We start from the raw sequence: 10,348 nt of genomic DNA, 5'->3' as shown, positions 1-10,348 counted from the left end.
CTCAAGAACTCCCTTGGGATAAACATTAGAACGATCAGCCAATTGAATTGTAACACCATCTTGTTTTAACTCACCAAGATTCATAGATGCATAAATGGAATATGGCATGACATTAATAGAAGCACCTAAATCTAACATGCATTGTTCAAACTTAGTATTACCAATAACGCACGGAATTGTAAAACTACCCGGATCTTTGCATTTAGGGGGTAATTTCCTTTGTAACACAGCAGAGACATTTTCACTTACTTGAACCACCTCTTTGTTCGAGATCCTTCTCCTTGTTGTACAAAGTTCTTTTAAAAACTTAGCATACCTCGGGACTTGCTTAATCGCATCAAGGAGCGGGATATTGACTTGAACTTTCCGAAAGGTCTCTAGAATGTCCTTCTCAGCTTCTTCCTTCTTTGATTGCCTAAACCTGCCAGGAAAGGGCACGTTTAGTGGAATAGAACTAGAAAAAGTTGAATTGGGACTTACCTTGGTGGTTTGGGATGGTTTAGGAGGACTAGATGAATTCGGCAAGGTTTGGTCATCCTTGGCCGTGGGCTTTGCTCCCTGTGCTTCTTCTTGCAGCAACTTTTCCTCCTCGTCTTGACTTGATTTGGATGTATTTGAGTTCGTTCCAACCTGTGTACCACTTCTCAACATGATGGCTTTAGCGGTTTCAAATCCTCCCTTTGGGTTCATAACGGTTGAACTAAGCAATCTGCCTTGTTCTCTAAATTGCCCCATAAATTCAGCAATTTGACCCAATTGCTTCTCCAAATTGTCCACCCGTTTGTCTTGGATTTGTCTCTCCTTATTTTGAGTTTGTACATCCTGCATCAAAGTAGTAAGTAACTTAACAACTTGATTATTATCCAAAGACATACCTGAGGTTGTTGGGGTGGATTGCACTTGGTTTTGATTGGGGACGAATGGCTTTGTATAAAAGCCCGGTGGTTGCTGCCTAAATCCTCCTTGGGGTTGTTGAGGATCCCGCCATTTGAAATTTGGATGGTCCCTCCACCCCGGATTGTAGGTATTCGAGTATGGAACATGGCGTGGTTGATTTTGGTTCCCAAAACCCACGGAATTGGCAGATTCCCAACCCCCATTCTCAATTAATTTAGGGCATTGATCGTTGGCATGTCCTTGCATAGAGCACACGCCACACACACTTGGTCCATGAATCTTCATTCCCTCGGCCAACTGAGAAACAATAGAAGTAAGGTTAGCTAATTGGGATTGAATTTCGGGCATAGAACTTACCTCATTCACTTGTTGCCGTGGGGGGTCCCTTTGCCCAAGTCCTTCATATTGTTGTGCATTTAGAGCACGGTTTGCAATTAGGGTCTTGGCTGCCATAGGAGTTTTGTCCACCAATGCACCTCCCGCCGAAGCATCGAGCATTTGCCTTTCAATGGGAAGAAAGCCCTCATAGAAGTATTGAAGGAGAAGCTCCTCCTTCATTTGATGTTGAGGACATGATGCAACAAGGGCTTTAAAACGCTCATAGTATGCCGGAAAAGATTCTCCTTGACTTTGTTGGATTCCGCTAATTTTCTTCCTCAAGAGAATGACTCTTGAAGTAGGGAAGAACTTCTCCAAGAACGCTCTCTTCATGCTTTCCCAAGAAGTCACTGTCCCGGGTGCCAATTCATAAAGCCAATCCTTAGCCTTTTCCACAAGAGAGAATGGAAAAGATTTCATCTTCAAAATATTCCCATCAACATTAATGGGTGTCATGCTTGAGCATACAACTTCAAACTCCTTCAAATGCTTGTTTGGATCTTCCATGGACAGCCCATGGTACTTAGGAATATGATGCAGCAAGCTAGACTTCAATTCGAACTCATCGGTCTTGCCTAGAGCCGCCCTAGGATATTGAATACATAGGGGTGTGGCATTGTCCAATCCCGAAGCGGAAAGCTCCTTGATTGTTCGGTTGTCCGCTGCCATGTCTACTTCACCCTCTGTTGTCTTGGGTTTCTCTTCTTCAGATTCAGAAACGGACTCGGAGCTTTCACTTGATTCGTTAGGTTCTGGGTTCTTTCTCTTTCGTCTCAATTCTCGCTCGAAATCGGCGTCAAAGCCCGAGATATGTTCACGAATCGGATGAGAACTCTGAGTCATAAACTAGTACCTAAAACAAGAAACAAAACAAGATTAAGAATCTTGGAATAAAATAAAACAAAAGAAAATAAAACAATCCAAGAGATTAGCAAAGTTGCTAATCCCCGGCAACGGCGCCAAAATTTGATGCGAACTAAATAAGCACACAAATTAAACCCTCTTTTTGTCAATTGTAGTAAGTATGTAAGTAGAGATCGTTCTGGACCGGGGATTAGGAGGGATTGTTAATCACTTGGATTTGACTTCAAAAACGTAAAAACAAGTTTAAAACACTATACTAGACTCAAAGAATGCAAAACTCAAAATAAGATAGATTAAGACTAAGACTAAACAAAGTATGGGGGGGGGGGGGATTGAGGTTTTGACGAAATTAGACTAAAATGCACAAATTGTAAAGAAAACAAATTGTAAATACGAATTTGATGGAATTGAATGGATGGGAAGCTAGCAAAGGGGTTCATCTCCACACATGTTATACTTGCATACAAAATGATTTCTAATTGCTTTTCAATAAATCATGAATTCTCAACGCCCCAGATTAACCGTGAATTGCACTAATTAACCCTCAGGTTTTCCTAATGTTACTGAATTGGATGATTGCATACGACAACCCAAAACATTCCCCACAAGTCCCCTACATGATTGCATAATAGGGATACAAGCAAGAATCATTACGTTCTATGAAAACCATAAGCATTGACGAAGCACTTGTTACTATGATTGCATGAAACTTATGCCAAGAATTTACTTAACGCGATTGTTTATAAGCAACCTCCACTACTTGTGAATATAAGTTCATAACTATTAGGTGAAACTCACTTATATTCTAGCGTCATATTCATGCATGAAAATTAAGCGTGCACTCTCAATAAACATACATAAATAAGTTGTCAATCACATAGATAAGTAAATTGAATTCACAACTTATGAAACGTAATTAGAAGTAATCAAATCATATTGCAAGCATAAACATGTATTTCGAATCCCCCCCTAGCCAAGGGGGGGGGTTTAGTTCCTCATACGTACAAAAGTAAATTTAACCATTGAAATCGAGGAAAAGAAATTCCTAAACATTCCAACAACTCAAACTTGAATTGTATGAACGTTTAGGCACTCTTCTCCTCCTCTTTGTTGTAGCACAAGGTCTAAGGATAGTGTTTTGGAGGGATGGAAGTGTGGAATGGAGTGGAGTGTGTTGGAGGGATGGAAATGAAGAGAATGATGCTGGAAATGCAAAGAAAACCCACGGCAAAGATGGAAGAATGCTGTTTTTGTGTTGTGTTGTGGTGTTTGGAGGTGTGTTTTTGTAATGGGAATGCAAGGGTTTTTATAGGAGGAATGGAGGTGTATATGGCTGTTTGTTTAAGAATGCATGTGGCTGGTTAATGATGGAAAAACAGCTAGGAAAGTTGGTGGAAAGCTGGAAAGCATGTGGCAAGGTGTGTAGGTGCTGGAATTGCAAAGAAAACCCACGGCAAAGACTTGTTTGGGTGCATGTGATGATTTCTGTGGTGGGTTATGCATCGCAAGGCTGGAATGTGGTGTAATGATGAAGGAATAATGTCTTGGTTGCTGGAATGATGAAGTGGAATGCTGGAATTGCACAAGGGGAAAGCTGGAAAGGGAAGGGTAGCCACGGCAATGGGGATTTCTTGATGGTTTTGGGGTTGTGATGCATGTGAATGCATGTGAATTAAAACTAGAGTGAATGATGATGAATGCATGTGGATTAAAGAGGGAGAATGTGGTGTAATGATGAAGTGGAATGCTGAAAATGTAAGGGGAAGGTACGGCTAAGGGTTGTTGATTGTGTGAAGTGTGTGTGGATGGTGGTTTTGCATGGGTTTGATGGATTGTTTGATTGGGCTAGAGCTTTTGCATGGCTTAAAGGATTGTTTGATTGGGCTAGGCCCTTTGTTTTATGTCCAAAGTGCATACAAGGCTTTCAAATTCGTCCAACACTTTGGCTCCAAGCATATGCTATCCATTCCAAGCCCAATTTTGCTCCAAAATGCTCCAAAATGCATCTTTTTGCTTCCTTAGCCATATGAACCTAAAAACACAAGAAAATGGCTTAAACTACTAAAACAACTAGGAATTAACAATATAAATGCACGAAAACAAGCTAAGTAAGTCGCCTAAATATGCTCCTATCATTCACCAAAGAAACTCATCCTATCGCTAGATCAGAAAGAAGTCCAACCATCTATTTAACATTAAGAAGAACCCAAAGGAGTCACTCCACGACTATGTGAAGAGGTTAAAAGTAAAGAAAACAAGGATAATCGGATGTAACGACTTAATTACCAGTGCAGCCTTCCAAGAATGACTCCTAGCAAACCACCCACTATTCGACGATCTGATTGATGCAAGAAGCATGCACTCTAGGATGAAGCCCAACAAGTTGACAAACAACTCAAGCAGCCTTAGAAGAAGTTTGAAATAGCCTGGAAAAAGGTGGACAAGAACTAATATAAAGACAAGAGCAAGCAAGGGGCCAAGCCCAAAAGCCAGTCCCCGGCAAGAAGAGGTTCGACCACCAAGGACTATAACAAGTTCTCAATCCTGATAACCAGATCCTTCACGACCTCGAGAGCGAATCTTTGTCCAAGCTGCCAAACTAGATAAAGAGAGACACCTTCAAGTTGGATCACACCAAATACTGCATATTCTATTGAGGTCCCGATCACACGATTGACAACTGTTATACCTTAAGGGATTACCTAGAAAAGCTCGAGAAGGAAGGCAAGTGCGATGCTATGTAGCCTAGGAGGAGCGTAAATGCAGACGAAGGGTTATTTGCCATATCAGTGTGACAGGTCCTGGCAGCTGACGATAACCCTGGACCAATCGTTAGCTTCACCGAGCAAGATACTGAAGGTGTAGGTTTCCCACACAACGACGCTTTGGTCAAATCTGTCCAAATGGCACATGCCATAGTCAACAAAATAATGGTGGACAACGGCAGCGCAGTCAACCTACTTCAACTTTCAGTCATTTAGAAGATGGGCCTGGAAAGCATGATTATACGCCAAGCAGAGGTACTCACCAAATTCAATGGTCACACCCCAATTATTATCGGTAAAGTAACACTCGACGTGAAAACACCACTAGTGGTCTCAAAGCAGACATTTAAGATAGTCAGTGACCGTCTCCCTAGCTAGTGATACTGGGTGTGGTAACCTCTGTTGAGTACTAGAAAATTCAATTCCACGTCCCAGGAGGAGGAGTCCGAGAGATCAAGTCAGACCAGGCAACATCCTGACGATGCATTGTACATGTTCTGAATGAGTCAAAGAAAAAGTTTTTTATTCCAGTATAAGCTACTAAAGCACAGAAAGACGATCCAGCTACCAAATAGCAATCACAACAGATTGATCAAGATGATGGTGTCCGAGATGAAGTGTCAGCAGGCGAGGCAGAATTAAAGCCTGAGGAAGATGTCGAATGCATCATTCTTGATCCCCAACAGCCGGAGAAGACGGCTAGAATAGGCTCACGTCTGAACCCGAAGGAAAATGAGGAACTCATGGCTTTCTGTAGGTAAAATCATGACATCATCGCATGGTCACCTTCCAACGTGCCCAACATCAATCCCGAGATAAGTTGCCACAAGTTGCATATCGACCTTGCTGCCAAACCAATGATCAGAAAAAAGAAACCATTTCGTGCCCTAGCGCATAACAATCATTGAGGCGGAGATTGACAACCTATTGGAGGCCGGATTCATCGAGTAAGTAGCACACTTAGCATGGCTTGCTAACGTTGTGCTAATGATGAAAAAAGAGAAGGGCAAATAGAGAGTTTGCATGAATTACGCCGACCATAATAAAGCATGCCTCAAGGATCACTGCCTAATTCCTCGGATCGACCTAGTTGTAGATTCAACCTCTGGAAACCAACTACTCAGTTTCTTGGACACATACTTAAGCTACAATCAAATTGCAATACACGAGCCTGAAAAGGAGAAAACCCTATTTGTGATCAAGCGAGGCATATACTGCCACAAGGTTATGCTTTTTTGGCTGAAGAACGCATAAGCTATTTACCAATAACTCATAAAGACGATGTTCAAGAAGTAAATTGGGGTCACCATGAAGGTTTGTGTCGACGACATCATGGTCAAGGGCAAGTAGCGATTAGATCACATTGATAACCTAGCAGAAACATTCAACATCCTAAAGAAGTGCAAGATGAAGCTCAATCCTGCCAAATGCACTTTTGGAGTATTCTTAGGGTGCGTTGTCACATAATGAGGAATCGAAGTGCATCCCAAGTAGTCCAAGCAATCCTGGAGATGAAGTCTCTCTACCCTGAAGAAAATCAAATGTCTAACTCGACGAGCAGCTGCGCTCAACCGTTTCCTCTCGCGTTCGACTGATTGATGCAAGCCCTTTTCAAGGAAATCAAGAAGGCGTAGTGAGACAAATAGGATGACGAGTGTGAGAAAGCATTTCAGGATCAAAAGAGGTACCTGACATCATCTTCCTTACTATCCAAGCCAGAAGCAGCAAATGACTTATTCATCTATTTGGTAGTGTCAGAAGTAGCACTGAGCTCTGCCTTCATATGAGAAGAGTTGGGTCCAACTGCCATTGTTCTACACTTTTAAAGCTCTCCTCGATGCGAAAACCAGATACCTAAATATCGAGAAGCTAATTTGGCACTAATTGTTGTAGCTCGGAAGCTCATACCATACTCCAAATACATACAGTCATCATCATGAACCAATTTTCCCTACGATCAATCTTTCGAAGGTCCAGACATTTCTGAATGAGTGATGAAATAGGTGTTGGAACTTGGCCAATACGGCTTAGTTTATCAACCTTGCACAATGATCAAAGCCCAAGACTTGGCAGATTTCATAGCGGAGTTTACACCTGGCCTAGAAGATGTAACACCATAGCCCAAAGACCCCCCCGAAGGCAGCATGCCCTGGCCATACCATCTCTACCTGACAAGGATTTTTGGCACTACACGTCAACGATTCATCCAACTATAAGGGCTCTGGAGTAGGCTTAGTTTTCATCACCTTAAACATTTTGATGCTCGAGCAAGTGATCATTTTAGGCTTCAAAGCATCCAATAACGAAGCAAAGTACGAAGCCTTACTAATAGGCCTCCAAATGGTAAAAGACTTGGCGGTAAAGAAGCTCAAAATCCATTCTGATTCTCAGTTAATCACCAGCGAAGCTACCGGGGGAGTATGTAGCAAAACATACAAGGACAGCTGATAGGAGCATATTTATGCGACTTAATTGGCTTGTTCTCGTGCATTTACGTTGTGTTTCTTTAGTTATTTTAGTCCTTTATGTCATTTTCGTGTGTTTCTAGGTTCATATGGCTAAGGAAGCAAAAAGGTGCATTTTGGAGCATTTTGGAGCAAAATTGGGCTTGGAATGGATAGCTTATGCTTAGAGTCAAAGTGTTGGACGAAATTGAAGACCAAGTGAGCCTAGAATCGAAGGAAGAAGGAGGAATCAAGAATTGGAAACTAGTTCCATTATTGGGAGTTTCCATTTGTGAAGGTTTACAATTGTGCAAGTTTCCAAATAATGTGGTTGCCTAAATCACATGTTCTAGAAGCCCTAGACATGTCCTAAATTGTGCCGTGAGTTACCTTCCTTTTTCTCTCCAAATTTATGGCTTGAAATCCTTTCTCTTTTCTTGCTGCACCTTACCTTCCCTTTATCTCTCAAAATCTGCAAGTTTTGCACTTTCCCTTTCTTTTTCTCCCTTTGCCGCAAGTCTTAGCCTTATTCCCTTAATTTCTGATTCTTAGAATTGATTTAGGGAATTAAACACTTACCTATTTCTCCTAAACCCTTGCCGTGCACATCCATTGACCTTCCCTCTTCCTTGTCGTGCAAGGGGGATGATTCTTTCTTATTTCATTGCATTAAACACATTTCTATTGTGTTTAAGTCCTTTGCCATGGGTTTTAGGTAGTTTCCTTCACTTTTCTGATTTGATTTCCTATTTCTAAAAGCTTTTGACTTAAATTCTGATTACCTAAATAACCTAGGGTTTTAATTCCTGAAATCCTATTAATAAACCTCCATTGCAGCCACATGCTCTCCCATCATCATTCCACACCTCCATTGCAGCCACCAACCAACCTAGCTGTCACCCACATGATCTCCCATCATCATTCCACACCTCCATTGCAGCCACATGCTTTCCCATCATCATTCCATTCCACACCTCCATTGCAGCCACATGCTCTCCCATCATCATTCCAAACCTCCATTGCAGCCACCAACCAACCTAGCTGTCATATTCCCTCTTTAATCATTCCCTCCTAGCTATCATTCACATGCTCTCCCTTCCATTTTCTCCCTATAAAACCATTCATTCACCATTCACGCCAGAAATTCATCCCCTCTCTATAACACATCCATACTTCACCATTCTTCATATTTTCTGCCCAAAAATAAGCCTTGCCATCCCCTACATCCATCCCTATCCTAAACACATCATTCTACACCATCCATAACCCCCAAAATTCACAACAAACCCTTGTGCTGCAACAAAGAGGAGGAGAAGAGGGCTTAAACGTTCATACAATTCAAGTTTGAGTTGTTGGAATTTTTAGGTGTTTTCCTCTCCTTGATTTCAATGGTTAAATTTCCTTATCTTTGTCTTGTACGTATGAGGAACTAAACCCCCCTTGGCTAGGGGGGGATTCGAAACCATGATCATGCTTGCTATATGATTTGATTACCTCTAATTGCGTTTCATAAGTTGTGAATTCAATTTACTTATCTATGTGAATTACATTGATTTGTGTGTGTTGGTTGAGAGTGCACGCTTAATTATCATGCATAAATTGGATGCTAGGATATAAGGAAATTTCACCTAATCGTTATGGAATTATATTCACAAGTAGTAAAGGTTGATGATCTCAATCGCGTTAAGTAAATTCTTGCCATAAGTTTCATGCAATCATAGTAACAAGTGCTTCGTCAATGCTTATGGTTTTCATAGAACTTAATGATTCTTGCTTGTATCTCTATTATGCAATCATGTAGGGGACTTGTGGGGAATGTTTTGGGTTGTCATATGCAATCATCCAATTCAATAACGTTAGGAAAATCTAAGGGTTAATTAGTGCAATTCACGGTTAATCTGGGGCGTTGAGAATTCATGGTTTATTGAAAAGCAATTAGAAATCGTTTTGTGTGCAAGTATGGCATGTGTGGAGATGAACCCCTTAGCTAGCTTCCCATCCATTCAATTCCATCAAATTCATATTTAGAATCTGCCCTTTATTACAATCTGTGCATTTAGTTTAATTTCATCAAAACCTCAATCCCCCTTTACTTTAGTATCCAATTTAGTTAGAAAGTGTCTTAGTTTGTGTTTATAAGTGTTTTGATTCAATTTATTACACAAATTCGTCCAAATTCACCAAAGTGCTCAAAACTGCCCAGATTGTGTTTTTAAGGCAGTTTTGAGTGTTTTGGGGTTGTTTTGAGTCCTTTGGTTTGTTTTAGTGTTTTATTGTTTAGTTTTGCATTCTTTGAGTCTAGTTTAGTGTTTTAAACTTTATTTTACGTTTTTGAGTCAGTTTCCAAGTGATTTTGCAATCCCTCCTAATCCCCGGTTAAGAACGATCCCTACTTATACTTATACTACAATTGTCACAAGAGGGTTTTAATTTGTGTGCTTATTTAGTTCGCATCAACAGCCTAGCACCTCTAGAATTGTGAGAGCAACTTACGACATTTTAGACCTACACCATCACTTAGGTTCCACGAGAAGAAAACGCTCATGTAAATGGGCTAGCAGGCCTAGGTTTTACCCTTGATCATCAATTCAGGCGCTCTATTTCAATCGAGTACTTGGAAAAGTCAAGTGTAGAAATAGGACCAGTAGTCAAGGTGTCACAGGTTAGTATAGCTTCGAATTGGTAAGATCCCATTATAGATCACTTGTCGAATGGGACACTTCCTGCACACAGATTGAAGTCTAGAAACCTCCAAACAAAGGTAACATACTACTATATGTGGAACTATATTCTTGTTTGAAGATCTTTCACTGGACCACATCTTCGCTGCCTAGAGCCTCTCGACGACCTGAAGGTTCTAAAGTCAATCCATGAAGGCATTTGTGGAAACCACTCAGGTGGCTGCTCCTTAACGTATAAGGCTTTTAACGTAAGCTACTATTGGCAAATAATGCAGCAAGATACTAAGGAATTTGTGCTAAAGTGCGACAGCAACCAACG

The sequence above is a fragment of a genome, unplaced genomic scaffold (assembly GCF_019419815.1).
Source record: "Pyrus x bretschneideri cultivar Hongxiangsu unplaced genomic scaffold, Pyrus_bretschneideri_v1 Contig43, whole genome shotgun sequence".
Lineage (NCBI taxonomy): Eukaryota > Viridiplantae > Streptophyta > Magnoliopsida > Rosales > Rosaceae > Pyrus > Pyrus x bretschneideri.
This window is presented reverse-complemented; position numbering follows the sequence as displayed.